This window comes from Vicugna pacos, chromosome 15 (assembly GCF_048564905.1).
Source record: "Vicugna pacos chromosome 15, VicPac4, whole genome shotgun sequence".
Lineage (NCBI taxonomy): Eukaryota > Metazoa > Chordata > Mammalia > Artiodactyla > Camelidae > Vicugna > Vicugna pacos.
The window spans coordinates 10,900,702-10,917,879 of record NC_133001.1 but is presented as its reverse complement, the minus strand read 5'-3'; the positions used below and the strand labels follow the sequence as shown (position 1 = coordinate 10,917,879).

General features: G+C 44.5%; 2 long non-coding RNA genes across 6 annotated transcripts in view; one reads left to right on the top strand and one right to left on the bottom strand.

Moving 5' to 3' along the window:
- Positions 1 to 15,493, bottom strand: part of LOC140685657 (uncharacterized) — a 29,387-nt gene extending 13,894 nt beyond the window's left edge. For 2 of the 5 annotated variants that reach the window (XR_012058912.1, XR_012058914.1), the window contains exons 1-5: positions 14,408 to 14,531; positions 7,690 to 7,743; positions 6,580 to 7,373; positions 615 to 761; positions 291 to 387 (exon numbers count right to left, since the gene is read on the bottom strand). This is a non-coding gene — a long non-coding RNA (uncharacterized lncRNA). Of the gene's footprint in view, positions 1 to 290; positions 388 to 614; positions 762 to 6,579; positions 7,374 to 7,689; positions 7,744 to 14,407; positions 14,532 to 15,120 lie in introns of those variants that run through there. The other 3 variants (XR_012058913.1, XR_012058915.1, XR_012058916.1) reach the window with 3 other exon arrangements.
- LOC140685658 (uncharacterized) lies at positions 14,875 to 16,440 on the top strand. The gene is made up of 3 exons (XR_012058918.1): positions 14,875 to 14,960; positions 15,719 to 15,853; positions 16,177 to 16,440. It is a non-coding gene; the product is annotated as an uncharacterized lncRNA (long non-coding RNA).
- Positions 16,441 to 17,178: the final 738 nt, after the last annotated feature.

The following is a 17,178-nucleotide window of genomic DNA, read 5'->3' as shown; positions in this document are numbered from 1 at the left end:
AAAATCTCCCACCTTTATGTCTGTGAGTCTTATGGTTACCAAAGGGGAAGGGGTTGGGAGGGATAAATTGGGAGTCTGGGATTAGCAAATACACACTACTATATCCAGAACAGATAAAGAACGAGGTCCTACTGCATAGCACAGTGAACTACATTCAATATCTTATAATAACCTACAATGAAAAGGAATCTGAAACAGAAGATATGTGTAACTGAATCACTATGCTGTATACCAGAAACTAACAAAAACATTGTAAATCAACTACATTTCAATAAAAAAAAAACTCCCACCTTTAAAGCATACAAAATGTCAAGCCATTCTGACGTATTTATCTTGCATGACTCTCATGCAAACCTGCTTAATGTGCTGATCTGTGGGTGCTCTACCCTGGGACGGAAAAGAAAACAGACCGTTGTATACAGAACCATAAAGGGGACACTGTTAGATGAGCAAGTGTCAGACTTGGCAAGGAGCCAGATCGTCTGGATTTACAAGGGAAATGGCCCAGCTGCTGAGGAGCTGAGGTTTCATCCTGCCCAACTGCCCCTCTGCCCCCACCCGGTACTGTGGGATGGAGTTTCCAAAGGGAACCCCAGGGACTGCCCATCACTCACTGGAGGGCCCTGGATACCAGGCAGGCTGGTGGCACCCTGGTCTCCCTGCACGCCTCGTGGTCCAGGCGGTCCTCGAGGTCCTTCCTCTCCAGGAAGCCCCCGGCTTCCTTTAGGCGCCCTCAAGCCAGGCTCCCCAGGGTTACCTGCCTGGAACACAACAGCGCACTGTAAAACTGGGCCACGCACAGGGAATGTGTCTGCTTAATACCAACACAGGCACTGACATGAAGCTGCGGGTTGACTTAAGCTCCATTACCTAAGAGGTATTTGCTCAGAGGCTGCGAATCCTCCAGGTAAAGACACACAAGGCCACACGACAATGCTGCCATCTCTTAAAATTCCAGTTCAAGTAAACTTTTTAAAGATCTGTCTTTTTGGTATGGTTATTATTTCAAAATGTTAATTGGAACAATCCATTTTGAAACCACATTCTTCATACTTTGATCCACTTCTAACAGCAAGGTAGTTTTTAATGAAACATGTTAACTTTTCCTAGCCACCAAAAGACCGCTGAGTTCACAAGACACGTTACGTGGTAGATCAGCAATACAGAAAGCATCAAATAAATATATTTCCAAGAACGTAAGTCATTTAGCCTTTATAATAGTCTCTGGAGCATTTGGAGAAGCCACATGTGTCTGGGAATTATCAAATACTAGCAGGAACTAAATCGATGTATTTAAAATACCCAAACAAAAAGTGAGAGTCCATAATTTAAGTGCTGAGGAAGTTAAAAATCTAAATATTAAAGATGTTAAAAAAATAAACCAATTATTTCTTTAGCACAAAAGCATACACCAATTAGATTTTTCTTCTGAAAGCAGACTACTAAAAGCATTTTTAAAGTCCTCATCTACAATGATTGCTTTAAAGGAGACTAAATTTATTCACTTGTTGTTAAACCACCTCTAGTGGAATTTGTGGCATACTAGTTCCGGTGTACAACTGTTCACAGAATAAGAATGAGAGATAAAAGGGCAGGAGGCATCGAGGGAATGCTAGTGCTCAAGACATGAATGTTCATAAAACAATGCAATCCTGCTTCTGTTTCATATGCAACATTCGTCTAGAAAAAGCCTACTCTTTCCAACATTCAAATGTTTTAAACTAAAGGAAAAAAGGTGGTGAAGCAATGCTTTCCCTAGACACATTGAAATGAAGCTCAGGGAGTGTGCTTTTTCCCAATCTCTCTTTATGCAAAAAAACAAAACAAACAAACAAAAACCCTGACACTCATCAAGTCAACCTGTCAAAATTGCTTCTTTGAATAAATTATGGCTTAAAAGACTTCCTGAAAGTCAGGGTCAGTGGGGAGAGCTGAGGATGGAATGAAGGCGGGGGACCTGTCAGGTGACTAGGATGCAAAACCACAGCAACTTCTAAAAAAATAAAATAAAACCCAGAGAAGAAACCAAATGAATTCAGAATGCACTAAGAACTGGCAGACACATAAGAAGGAATGTGAATGGTCTTTAGGAGAAGAGAGGGACTTTCAGTTGACAGCCAGTGGCCTCAGGAAACAGAGACTTCAGTCCTACAACCACTAGGATATGAATGAGCTCGGAAGTGGGTTCTTCCCCAGAGCCTCCAGATAAGAGCTTAGCCATCCAATATCCTGTTTTTGGCTTTTCAAGACTCCAAGCAGAGTCCAGTTGAATCAACCCCAACTTTTACCTGCAGAATTGAGATTTAGTAAATGGCTTTGCTCTAAGCTGCTAAAAAGAAAGAAGAAGAGGGAGGAGGAGAGGAAGGAGGAGGGGGAGGTGGAGGAGAAGAAGAGAGAAGAACAGAGGAAGAGGAGAAGAAGGAGAGGAAGGAGAAGAAGGAGGAAAAGGAGGAGGAGGAGGAGAAGAAGGAGGAAAAGGAGAAGAAGGAGGACAAGGTGACCACGACGATGATGATGGCGAAGGAGAAGGAGGAGAGGAAGAACTAGAACTAGGAGAAAACAAAGGAGACCAAATTTGAGGGTGATACCTGGCTGGCAATGTCTGCAATATTGCTAGAACAAGGGGCAGGCAGTTTCGATGAAGATGTCAAGGGCCAACATGGCCAGGACATCACAGGGGTCCCGGGTCTTTGGGAAAGAATTTATCAGTTGAGGAGTGGGCTGCTGAAATAGAACCCGGGGAACAGACCTCACCCACTTGCCGGGTTTGTCCGGGCTGAAGTCACTGAGGAAAGGGGAAGCCCTTCTCTTAGCAGCCATTTCCCCTGATGCAGGGGCTGTACTTCAGTTTCATCGGTGTTACTTGGGAAGGGTCGGGAAAGACAGGGTAGGAAGGGTGGCGATAAATCAAGAACTAACTCCTAGTATTATATCCAAAATTAAATGAAATGAACTCATTTGACATCTGCATTGCTCACCCACATTTTTCTTTTATAACTTGAATTATCACCGTTGGACATCAGTGATTATTTCTAGACAGTAAAGGAGGATTTCCATTCCCAAATTCTACCCAAGTTCATTCTTTACGTTGTTCTCAGTCCTCAGCCATGGCTGTCAGGGAGTCCTAGGCACAGAGGTGTCACCTGAAGCCCGAGATTGTCACAGGGCGTTCAGAAGCAGCATGCAAGCAGCTGAAGTGACACAGTGTGATCATTTCCATCTCAGTGCTGCGTGATCAGCCCAGGGCAGCGCACTGGGACCCAGCCTGGGCGGGTCCCTCCGGAGAAAGTTGGGCTGAGGATGGTGTTAAGCGCTTAAGTAGGAGGCACTATTCTAAGGAAAGAGGAAGAGTGCTCCAGGCTGGGAGAAGAGCACACGGCATGAAGAAACATTTAGCTGAACTGCAAGCAGATAAAGCTCCAGAGAGGTCGGAGATGACCCTGGCGAGGCAGGGACCGCTTTGCTGAAGGCTTTGTGTGCACTTCGCTAAGGCTGTGGTTTTACTCTATGAAGTGTTGTTCCTGAAGGGTTTTAAGCAGAGGAGGGACAGGCTGTGGGCTTTACCTTTTTTTTATCTAGACGACACTGGCGGCCGTGAGGATAATGTGTTGCACAGGGACAGAGGGGCTTTGGTGGGGAGGGGGTGGTGGATTCCAGAAACAGGAGTGACTTGGAAATTAATGGATCCTGCTGGTAGCGACACTTGAGACTGAAGTCAGCTTCATCCTTTCTCCTTATATTACCCTAAATTTCTTACTGTAATAAATCTGCACAACTTTTAGCAAATCATCAGAGGTCTGCTACTGATTCTCTAATTCTGAACTCATCTCATCTCTAGGGACATCAGCTGAGTTTCTGTAAAGTGATCAATTGAATGAGGTGACCATTTTCTACCTCTAATAATTATCTGTATTTTCTTAAGCACAGTGCCTGTGACTTACTTCTGCAACTAGAATACGCAGGAAATTAAGAAAATTACTGAAATATTTGCAGTGATATCACTGACAAGGAAATTCAGTTATCCTCTCTTCACTGCTAAGCACAGTTCAGTTCTTGTAAAAGTGACTTATTATGGAACAAATTACGACATATACTCAGTGAGCCACTTAGGAAAAAAAAAACTTCCCTTGGCATGGTTAGGTCAAAATGCAGTTCCATTTACACTGTTGTAAGGTTTTTTTTTTTTTTCCTTTGCACTAATTCATTACTTAAAAAATAAATTTAGACTTTAATTTCCTTAAACGTAAGTCCTTTTAGAATTGAATTTTACAGAATGATTTCATAAAGCAGAATACTGTATTTTCTACAGTTTTATTGATATTTTTATTTTTATACCGTAACTGTTTGTTATACTTACAGATCCCTTTGGGCCAGGTAACCCTATATCTCCCTAAATCAATAAAACCCAATTATATTAGAAGAGTGTATTCACATCTGATAGTTCAGTAAAAATATTTCAGAGGGATTGTGCTGCTGAAGTCTACAGAACACCACAAACAAAAGAACCCTGGCCCCGCAGAAACACATTAGATTCAAAATCTCGATTCTGGTCCTAGTTCTGCTACTTAACTTTATTACCGTGTGTGAGCTTTGTAACCTCCCAGCCGTGGGTGACCTTGTCTGCTAAATACCAGGGTTGAATAGGAGCTCTCCAAGGCTCCATCCAGATCTAAAATGCTAGGTGTTGAGAATTAAATGTGTAAGTCAAAAAATACTAAACTACCATGTTGTTATATATAACACAATAGATATTTAAACCAGGTGGCTTCAGTTTTGAAACCCTAACAATATTTTCAAACTTGTCCCCAAAAGTCTATCCGAATAAATATGCATGCTTTTATGCCTAAAAAACAAACTTGAATATCTCCCACCATTGGTTCTAGGTATGAATTCAGCTTGTTTTAGCATATCAGTGCATCTCCACTACAAAAGAGAATAATTTAAAACATCCTCTTAGTGGAGAGGGTATAGCAGAGGTCCTGGGTTCAATCCCCAGTACATCCATTAAAAAAATAAATTAAATAAATAGATAAATAAGCCTAATTACCTCCCCCTCAAATTTTTTTTTTTTAAAAAATCCTCTTAGCTTATAAAATGAACAGTTTGAATAGAAAATAGAATTAGCATAATCCTTTTGTCATTCACTTAATTGTTAGGAAGCTCAGCCTAATTCAGATGTCATACTTATAGTAACTCTAAATTCTAAAAATCTGAATCAAGCAACATTACCAGAGTTTTCTCCTGTGCTAAAAGCTCTCTGAAAAGATTTTATGAGAACTCTGTCACCTCCCCACCCCAAAGCACCCAGTGTGCTTCCACACCAGGTCACGTTACATTGTGTCAAAACCAGGCAGCTGAGCCCGCAGACCCAGCAGTGCCGGCGGCAGCGGCAACTTGCTCTCATTCTCACTGCCTTCCTGGAGATGCAGCTGCAGCCTCCTCTGGGGGTGGAAGTCACTTCTTTGGAGGGTTTTAGACTCAAGAGAATGGCCACCAGGGTCACACTCGTGAGCCACAACTTTCCAACTGTAACAAAACTTTCCTTTTCTTTCCATGATAAACACTGTTCATAGACTTTCTACAGTCATGTAAGAATCACCTTGAATGTCTAGATGGAAAGTGACTGAAAATTTGCCCCCTAAGGGGAACACTTTGCCCTCCAAGTGCTTCAGGCTAGGTCTATTGATCTGCGGGTGTTTCCCTCTGCTTTACTTGGTCTTGGCTACAATTCTAGGGGGTCATCTGCCAGCTATATAAGCAACATCTTAGCCTTTAAAGAAGTCAGCAAGGATAGCAGTGTCAGCGAGAAGAAAACATGTATGCTTCTAATAGAGTTAAAATCAGGAAGTCTCCATCAATAACCAGAAAAAAAGCTCTTACGAGTTCACCCTTCTCCTGCTTCACCTTCTTCCCCAGAGACACCCTAAAAAGTAAGACTAAATGTCACATTGTTTAAAATTCTTAGTCCCTTGGCTCAATTTTCACCAGCCAATACTGCTAAGCATTCCTAAGCCCCCACAGCGCCCCCTAGATCATGCAGAAATACACAGTGCTCTCAGCGGCTTTCCAAGCTAGCTGTCAGGGGCTGTTTCCAACCAGAAAACAGCCTGGAGAAAACCAGGAGGTGAGGCTGAGTTTCTGCTAAAGTTAAGGATTACTGACTGTACCAGCAATTTTGTAATTAGGGAAGGGTTAGAAAGGGCTCTGACAGCAGAAAGCAAAAAACAGAGGGAGGTCTAACTCTAATTCACCTGCATAGTTTATTTGCTAAGGTCTTGGGTAAAGAAAAAAAAAATGATATGGCTCAGGAGGGCATGATCAGCCTGGAGAAAACCAATTCAGTGAATAAGAGAGACAGGACCACCCTCTTCAAAGGCAGACAGTGTGTAGTCCTGAAGGCAAAGCCTTCATTAGCTCCAGCTTGTAAAAATAGTAGATCAAGCTACAGACCAAATTAAACCCTGGGCGTCACTCACAAAACACATTCAGAGAAACTGCCCACAAATCGGCCAGTGCTGGTGAAACTCATCAACGCACATTAAATCCTGTATTTCACACTATTCAGACGATGGACCCTACCTGTTCACCCTTTGGACCAGTTTCGCCAACCGAAGAGAAATGCCATCTTCTCACCACCTAGCAAGTGTCAGGAATGACCTGGAGAAACAGACAACTGTCCAAAAACTCACTGGCCACTTGAAGTGATCTCTGACCACATTCAGGTAAAATGTGGCAAGTAGGAATGTAAATTTACAACTAAATAGGAAATGTGACTACAGCTAAAATTTTTACTTTACTTGGCTTTTATTTTTTCCCTTCTAAAAAGTTATTGCATTAGTAGATGTCTGGCTTCTTAACCTCCACTCTCAGTACTTTAGGATATCTTTCTGGATAGATCTCTATGATAATTCCTAGAAAAATTCTCCACTGGGCCCAAAGCAAGCCTGGTTTCTCAACATAGCAGAAATCAGCCTTCCAAACAAGGAACCTTCTGGACAGCTTGAGAGCTTACCCCTGTCACCTTTCATTCTTGGAAGTCCAGGGGGGCCAGGAACGCCGGGGAGGCCAGCGCTACCGAAAGAACCCTGAAGGACAAACACAGAGTCCCCAGAAGCACAGTTACTGCAACACAGAAAACACACAAGCCAGACACGGCCTCAGGTGTGTTGACTCCTGTCTGAAACAAATGTGCTGGGCTCGGTTTAATCCTGCTCCTCCAATCTGCCACATTCTCAGGAGAAGAGAGCCCATCCCCTCTCCCACCACCCCACCTCTGAGGTCTTCAATTCCACGCTTTACGCACCTTCCCAACTGTGGGCTCTTTCAGTTGAGTCCCTGGGATGAGGACAGCCCCACTCGCTGTGTAAACAAGCCTGCCTGAGAACAAGGCAGCATTCACACACAGTCCTTTCCAATTCCAAGAACCACCAGAGGCCACACGGAGCCCTCCACATCTCCCCAGTTTTAAAATAAATGCTACCAGCCACGTAGATTGAAATACCCTCTGGGGGTCTCCTAGATTTAACTGGAAATCTCACATTTACCTTTTCACACACTCACCCAGGAAGAGAAATCAAGGGTGATGAAATCACCCTCTGTAACTTGTTTTTCTCTCCTGGCTTTATTTTTTAAATTTGTTGCATTTTATAGGAAGCAAATAAGCTGCTGGAGACTAGAAATATTACTGACCAGTTTACCTGGTGGTCCTGGGGGTCCGACTGGCCCTACTTCACTTCGACTGCCCTGGAAAAACACAAACACGATGGTCAACCGGACAGTCTACAAAAATGCACATGTGTAATCCCTGCGTCAGTAAAATAACATTCGACCTAGGTTTTTGTTTAAGTATAAAAGTCATCAAGGTATTCTCCCCATCCTCAACCGAAGGAGAGACCTTTATATAAAATGCCTGCAGCCCCCTCAGTGTTCATCCTTCCATAAATATTCGAGGGCTGTTCACTGTGGTACAGACCTTTCAAAAGAAGTCACATCCCATACCCCTACAGGAAATGGCAATCAGGAATTTCCAGCGTCTAAATCACAACCTAACTTAGATCATGGTTATTTTGTGTACATGTTTTATCCTCTCGTTTAGACTTATGTGTTCGAGGTTTAGACATATTAAAACTTTGAATTCTACTTTTATGTCTAAAACACAGAGCAAATTTCAGGTCTACAGTAGGCTTTAAAGCAGTATCTGACAAATGATCTTGAACCTCAAAAGAGTGAAAAAAGAGGCACAGGACAGAGATGTTTCCCTATAAACTACTACTTCAAAAAGACACAGATAGTAGAAATGTGTCAAGTTTCTGAAATTAAAAATGATTCATTCTATTCGTGCTTGTTCTAAACATGCCTTAAAAGGTTAAACATATTTTGGAAAGTACAATTTATAATGAAGATATACCAAAAGCGACACTTTTGTGAGCCAATTTCAGTTTTTTATTGGAAACTCCAAGCCCTCTGAGTAAAGGAAACACATGAACTCTTCCATTTTTTAACCTGAGAACTTCATACACTTCTATGCAGGCTGATAAAAGCTCGTTTATTATTTCAAAAGACTATGAAAGTAGTCTTTTGAGTTTGTTTTCCTTGTAAAGGACATAACAATTTCATATTAATGCTTAATATTTGTAAATGCTTAATATTTGTAAATGCTTCTGATAAGATTATCCTGACCTGACCCATATGCTAGTCATTTATCTATAAATAGAAGGAAATGTCAAGACCCATAAGCTTTCCAAAGTTTCAACTGCTCTGAAGGATTAAGAAGTGTTTGTCAAGTTGTAAGTCTCTCACTATGAGCTGTCATTTCATGGCAGTTGATTCTTATGACTTACAGGTGATTTAAACAAGATGCTCTTGAATGCTTTTCAAAATCTTTTATATACACGTTCCTGCCTAATATATGAGCCTGGATGATGACATTGGTCCTTAACCCTCGTGAGCAGCTTAGGAGCCAGAAGCCACGCCTGACAAGGATGGATGCTGGGAAGATGTCAGTCACATGGAAACCAACCTTGGTGACAGATTCTTCAGTCTGTCTCTACCCATAAAGACTGGGTTCCACCGCATTAATTCAACCCAGCACTTCAAAGTTCAAGACAGAGTTTCTCCAGTATATCTTCTCTGCTGGCATTTCCAAATAATTTCTGAACTGCATCATGACTGAAATCCTAAATGTCACTGTGCTAATGTGACTTTAATCCACAGAACAATTAATCGTCCTTGGCAGGAAACATCATTAATCAAATCAAAAAAAGAAAGCAAAGTTCTTTGCACAACCTCAAGTATTCATTCCTAAACAAATGAACTGTTATGCCATCGATTCCAAAATAAAAATGATTAATATAGTTTTTTTTCTCTTCCACAAACCAAAGAGCTAAATTAAAATAAAGGATTTTATAACCTTTCATTCACTTTGGGAGAGATTAATTTTCTTCCTAGTCAAAGGCATAGATTTACTCTGCTGGAATCTCATTTTCTCCACCTTTCATGAGCTCTTACTATTCAGTTCAGAAGTCTTTCCCAACCCTTGGCAGGCCCTTGGTAACACCTATGAATGGCTCAAAACCCGGTTTAGACAGCCTGCCCTGCTGAACTTCTTCAGCCACGACACTGCCACACACACAGGACCAGGGAAAAGACCGGTGAAGTCATGGGCATTTACTCTGCCATCACTGCACACAGACAGCATGTGGGTCTTCATTTTTATTTCACTTCTATCCTATAATCCTTGGCTAGTATTTCTATAGAAATCAACTTGCTGTGAAAAAGGGGAATGCTTATTTTCACAACAATAGTCAAATAGCTACACAAAAAAAGTATTAGGACAAGATTTTTCTGATGGCCATCTTATGATTTCTATATGTTCTAAAACCATGCATATTCTTTCTCTAAGTTCTGGAATCCCACGTGGAACTAAGGTGAACATGAGGAATCAAGACATAAATAATCTCTGAAAACGTACCTCCAATGAAATACGTCCTGCCAGGAGCAATTCACCATAAACTGGCAACCACAAGTGTGCTAAATAAATGATAAATCTCCTATGTTTCAATAGCTGTGGTGAAACCATATTCTCAGATGTGGGCAACAGAGGCTGGTGGGGAAGTGGTGATCCTGCCCAGTGGCTAATATTTACAAATTCCAGGACAAAAGTTTTGATCTTTAACAAGAGAATTGGAAGGAACCAGGAAAAAAGGTAAAATCGTATTAAAAATGTGAAGACCATAAGAAATGCTCTATTTTTCTCTTGGATGCTCTGTGTCACCATGTATATCCGCAACATGTTCAGACACATCTGCCAACATTCATCCCTATTTCAGAAGCCAATCAAGGCTTTTTTAAAAAAAGATGCAGACCCTCTACCAGTGATTCCCAACTCTGGCTGTGCACTGAAATCCCCTGGGGAGTTTTCAGAAATACATTTCACTGGTGTCTTCCACCCCTCCTCTCTCTCTCTCCCTCCACAGCCCATCTCTTTGCCCTGATCCTGATTCAGCAGGTCTGGGGTAAGACCCAGGGATTTGTTGGGGCTGATGTTCTGTTGGTCACTAGCTCCACTTAGACTTTTGTTAAATGCTTGTTGTGAAAGTTCCATAAATACTGACATTTAAAATTTGTGAAAGATGTTTTGTGCCATTGGAATTTGCCAAGCTAACTTCAAATAAAAAACATTCAGCGGAGACTTGACTTATGGAGGCATCAGAGGGTGGAGAGGAGGACATGGACCCAGAGCCCTGTGGCCAGGTCTGAAGTCTGGCTCTGCTATGCAGCAGGGAACTCCAGGCTCACAACTCAGTCTCTCTGGGCCTTAGTTTCTTCATCTGTAAAATGTGTTTTTTCGAGGATTACGTAGTCACATGATGCACTTAGAACAATGTCCAGCTCATAGCAAGCACTGCAGACGTGGTAGTTATGTTTACCCAAGGTTTTATTTATTCTATCCAAGGAATAGAGAAATCAATCAAAATCACGTGATTTAAAATTTTTTGGGTTTTGTTTTCTGGAGGAGGTAATTAGGTTTATTTATTTGTTTGTTTACTTAAATTTAACAGACGTATTGGGGATCAAACCCATGATCTCATGCATGCTAAGCATGCACTCTACCACTGAGCTATACCCTCCCCCTCAAAATTATGTTTTTAATCAAATGTTTAACTGAATGTTCTTTGCCTTCCAAATCTCCCAAAACTCTTTAAAAGCACAAATCCTGCTTGCAAAAAACAAGTCTCTAGACCTCAATTCTTGAGCTTCTGTCAAGATCACTGATCACAAGAAGGCACCATATTTGTAAACAAATACTGAGATCTACTTTGTAAAACTGATTTCAGTAAATACAAATACTTCATTGTGGATATCTCCCTTTTAAAATGGAACTACTATATATATATATATATATGTATATATACACACACACATATATATACACATACATAAGTGAAAAGCTTTGCTGTACACCTGAAACTAATGTGGTAAATCAACTACACTTCAATAAAAAATAAAATTAAAAAAATAAACGGAACTTCTAAAATATCACAGAAAGCATAAACTTCATTATACTTGTGTTGTCATAATTATTTCACCAAGAGAAGTGAATTTGATTTCACTGGGCTCTAGACTGTGACGTCTGATTGTCATTGCATTTGCCTGATTACCAAACATGCTAACCAGCTGAAGAAGGAATGTTATCCTTACTTAGCACCTCACCAACTTTAGAAGTGGTTAATTATAAATCACTGTACTTAGTCTGAATTATACACTGAATGCCTCTTTCTGGCAAAAAGGATGTTCAGCCCAGAAGGTCAGTTATGATTTCCATAGACTGTTGCTTCTACAAAGCCATTTTCATATTAACACTGGAAGATCATATTAGTCCTACTACAAGGATGCTTTTTAAGTTTGCCACAAATATGTTTTAAAAAGCGATCCGATGTTACAGCACTGTGTCGTTTGTATTTCCCTCTGGTGTAGGGTTACATACTCCCTCTCACACTGAGGCAGACCACAGTCTGTTCGCACCATAACCATCGCAGCTGCATCACAGGTCGCTGACCAGGGAGCACTCCAGGGTCTGGTGGGGCAGGGAGCCAGCTCAGGCCAGCAGCGGCACGCCAGGTGGGGCCTCTGAGTTGAAGCTGCTGGTGACGGGTTTGGGATGGGGGGCTTCAAGAGAAACGAGAACTCCCGGATGTCCCAGACCCCGGGGGTGTATAACCTTCAGAAAACCGGGGGTCGATCAGCATGGCACTCATCTCAGTCAAATCACAGGAGCAGAGCAAGCACAGCCCACACAGCAAAAGCCCTGGCAGGTTCTGAGAAGCCCGGAAGAGGAAGATAGGCCAGGAGCCATTCCACGGTAGCACCAAATCAGAGGCTCCAGCCACCTGCCAGCTCTAAACCAGGAGTCACCCAGACCCAGGTGTAAACCCCAGGGAGCGTGATGAGGAAAACCAGAAGCACAGTCCAAATGGCAAAGATACGTGCTCACAGGTAATCACTAGAGATGCCCAAACGCCAATATGTTTTGCTGCGTCATTGGCAAAATTTGATGGATTAATGGTGGGGGGGGTCACACTTAATTTCAAAGATGTGCTTCAGTTACCCTTGGCCCTTTAGTAGGACACCTTAGAAGCAGGTTTCATTCCTTCTACTCAGCTTCTCAAACTGAGATTTGCAGGAAAAACAGATCGAACTCGTGATGAAGAGTTGAAAATGTGTGAGCTTAGCTACTAAAAGGAATTTAATGATGTAAAACGAAAGAACAAACGTATCTTTCAGAACGGAGTAGATCTGTTGTTAAAACTTCACTCTGGAGCTATATATATAACCTCTCATGACACTTCTCTGAAAATTTTATAGTAGGTGAGAAGTCAATTATCATGAACAGAGGCAGCATAGCAGGATTCACTGGACCTCCCATTCAGTTTATTTCGAGGAGTATTTCTTGAGCATGACCTTAAGGCAGGACCGAGGACAGAGATGCAGGGAACACAAACGTGGATCAGACTGTCCCTGTCTCCCTTCAGTTTCCACACCACAGGGCAAAAAGGGAGGTTCCGAATAAGGAGAGATCCCTTCTCATCTGGGAGACAGGGTGTGATCAGGGATGGTTTCACTGCAGAATTAACATTTCAATTACATCTAGGAGGGCACAGGAGACTTTGAGTAGGAGAAACAGACAGAGGCCATCTAAGAGCAGGGTGTGGCAAAAGCAAACAGGTGGCTGAGAAGCACAGAAAGTACTGAGCACAACCTCCAAGGCAGGCAGAAATGGGAAGTAAAACTGGGGGATAAATAGACAGCTCTGTCTTCTTCATTGTCAGTGGAAATCCGCTGAAGATGTTTAAACGAGGAAGCAAAGGGACAATGGAAGCTGTACTTGGCAAAACCCAGTGTGGAGGTATGAGCAGACTGGGAGCACGACCATTCCCCAGACGTTTGCGTCTGTCACCAGGACTGTGGGAACATGGCTGCAGTTCTAGGGGGAGGTCACAGATGGCAGGCATCTGCTATTTGCAAGAATCCTGGAGAAAAAAGAACTATCCCAGTCCAAAGATCAAAACTGCCCTGCTGGGAGACACAGGTACAAGGACAGACGGGAACTAGGAAGGCAATGATCAAGCAGCAGTGAACTATCGCGAGAGCCAGGGAAGTGAACGTGGGCTGAGAAAGGAAGAATCAAATCCGGGGCCGTAAAAGAGAGGAGGTAAATGACTAACAGACCCAGGAAAAGATGCTCAACATCGCTAATTAATAGAGAAGTGCAAATCAAAACTACTATGAGGTATCACCTCACACCAGTCAGAAAGGTCATCATTCAAATCCACAAAGGATAAATGCTGGAGAGGCTGTGGAGAAAAGGGAACCCTCCCACACTGTTGGTGGGAATGTAGTTTTGCGCAGCCACTGTGGAAAACAGAAGGGAGATTCCTCAGAAGATGAAAAATACACTTGTCAAAAGCTTTGGATCTCGGGGGCAGCCTAACAAGCTCCCAAAGGCCGGGCCTCGCCCCTTCTTCTGCCGCAGCTCGCAGGTGCCCCACAGGGTCCGGGGCGGCCTCCGCTCCCAAGGCGGGCCCACCCGCGCGGGCAGGCCATGGCCTGAGGGCCAGTCTGAGGTGCTCCGGGGCCGTCCAGCGCCCTCCCACCTCCCGGGGCTGTTCCCACACTCCAAAGCCCGCATATGAGCGGCTGCCAAGAAAGACGCGGGGTTCAGTGAGCACTAATGTTGGGGGGGCCCCAACCAGGGCAGCGGGCCTGGGGCCCGCCTCAGGGTCCTAACGGGCCACGCGGCCAGGACCTCACCTACCTCCGCAGCCCTCTCTGTGCGCCTCCCCAGCTGCACAGCCCAGGCCTCACCCGCCGGCTCCCGACCTGCGCCCCCCCACCAGCGCCCCCTTACCAGCCGGGCGGCGGCAGCAGAGGCGACAGCAGGCGGCAGGCGGCCCAGACCCCAGGCCGCGTTCCTCTTCAGGGAGCTGGTCCAGGAGCACGCGGCTCCCGCCCGGCTTCCACTGGCTCTGGGCGCGCTCCCGCGTCCGCGCGCCCCCCTCCCCCTCCTACCCTCAGTGCGGACGCTAGGCTGCGGCTCCCGCAGTAGGGTCCCCGCGAGTGGGGCGGGGCGGCCCCACTCCGCGGCCAGGGCTGGCCAGGTCCCCAACCCCAACGCCCCCACCCCGCACCCCACAGGGTCCCAGCACCCAACTAGAACGACCACCGCCCCGGGCCAGGCCACATTCCCCAGCCCCACTCCCCCTGCTCGCCGACCCCAACCCACTCACTGCCTCTCCACCCTCTTCCAGGCCCGGTCCCAGACTGATCGGACCCCCAGGACAAGGCTCCTTCTCACCCCTAAGTCCCCGCCCCCGTCTGCGCCCCACTACCTCCTAAGCTACAGCCCCCACAAACCAAGCGGACCTCTCCTGCGTCACCCCGGGTCCCCCCACCATCCAGAGGTAGTCCCCTCACCCTTCATCCAGGAATTAGCCCCCAACCCTCAGCCGAGTCACTTCCACTCCCAGCGACCCCTCTCCCCTCTCAGCCTGTCCCCCCTCCCCGCGGGATCCCCCACACCCGGAGTGCACCCATACCCCAGCGGACCCCCTCACCCCTCACCTCGCGGGGGCGGGGCGGTCCGGGTTCCGATCACCAGGGCGACAGCCGCCAGACAGGGATACCGGGCAGAGTGGGGGCACACAGCCCTGTGTCCCAGGTTCCCGGCCTGGGCGGGCGGGGCTGCAGGCCGTTCCAATGCCTGCCCGGGTGTCCGACCCCACTCCCACTCCCCCACCCCTCCCCCTGTGCCCAGTGCCTTCTCAGTGCCCACGGGTCAAGGTGGTCCCGGGCGGCAAACCTCTCGCCAGTGGGCCTTGGGTGCTTGATGGTGCTGCCGGGAGGGAGGGGGCAGCCCGGCCCCGGGAGCAGGCGGCGGGCTGCCCTGGGAGAGCCAGTGGACTTGCTCCCATCTCCCCCGCTGCCTGGCTTGGGGGCAGCCTCAGCTGCCCCAGCTTCCTGGAAAGAATTTCTCTCTGTCAGCCTGCTCCTGGGAGGCAGTCGGGGTGTGCTCAGGAGATGGCAGGATTGGGGCTGCCCCATGCTAGAGCGGGGATTTGCTCCCATTTCCCACTCCCGGTGTCGCTGCCCCCGCCCATGCATAATAGTCAAAACAGTTTTCTTAATATAAATATCCAACTATATTAAATCCCATCCCTAGGACTGCTTGGAACAAATATGAGCTATTTGAAAACAAAGAAGACTATTATGGAAATAGAAGAGGAGTCTGAAGGGATTCAGTTTCTTAAGGGCAGTGGAACTTCTGTCTTAAGGATTGACAGCTTAGAACCCACTGGTAAGAAATGTGAGGGCCATGAGTTGACAGGTTACTATGCTTATAATTAGAATTTTTAGAAAAATTAATTTATAACTATTGTGGAGCCTCCTTTACTGAGGTATGTAGACAGACTTAGTATCTTCCTAGAAGGTTTAAAATTACACCTCTGGAGAAGACTTATATCTTTACATGTTGTGAATGTAAAGCTATACTTGGTGGGTAAGACTAAATATGTTTTAAATTTTTTCAAGTTTTTTTATATAATGTCAATAGATGCATCATTAAATTAATTTTATCAAAAGTCTGTATGTTAATAAAATATATTTGTGCTTTCCATTTAGATATAGTAGTTTCTGAGCTCAATCACGGTGTTCTTGGATTAGGACTGGACACAGTAGAAGAACAAGAGGAAAAGGAGCAATTTTTTGAGAAAGGCTTAATATCTTCCACGGATTATTCAAGATTAAATAAGGAATACGTGCATAATATAAGTATAATATACACTAATCATTAAATGATTTTTGTGTCTTTCTGTATTTTTCAAAGGCTGGTCTATGCATGGACTTAAATGTGTTGATATTTTAACAGGCAAAAGTTAAATCTTATTTTTAACTCTCTCTGTTCATTATTTTGGTTGGAGTTTCGTGTGTGTGTGTGTGTATACATATACATATATACGTATACATATATACATATGGAACATGTTGATTTGTATTTGTATTTGAGAGCCTCTAAATATCTGAAATTTCATGCCTGAGATACTGTTTAATCTAATAGCACTTTGCCAAAAAGACCTAACTAGGAAAGTAATTTGTTAAGTGATTTTCCACAGATAAGGTAGATAAGAGAACCCAGGTAGCTTTTGTAAACTCAGGGGAGATCAGACCAGAAAGGGAAGGAGGAACCAGGCAGCGAAGACTGACTGGGCTTGTGTCCTGCCTTTGGGTGTGGTCGGCCCTGACGCTGACCAAGAGGCCTCATCTGTCTTGGGAATCCTGCTAGCTGACCGAGCTGGGGCTCTACAAGTGCCATAGACCTTTGGCAGTCTCAAGACTTTGGTGAAACCTGATCTCTTTAATTTCCTCAGTTTCAGTTTTTCATTTAATTTTTTAAAATATAAATGGAAGTCAGATTACAGTTTAAGATTTTAAGAAAACCTTTAAGAACACCAAACTATAATTAGACAAAGTGGCAGGAGACTCACAGCCTCCGGTTATTAGAGTGCCTGTTCTCAAGACGCGTAGATTTTTTACACGGTGGACAAAGCAATGACTGTCATGAACTGTGTGGGGTCTGAGGTTTTTACTCTTCTTCCAAGCCAACAAGTCAGCCTGCCAGTTTTG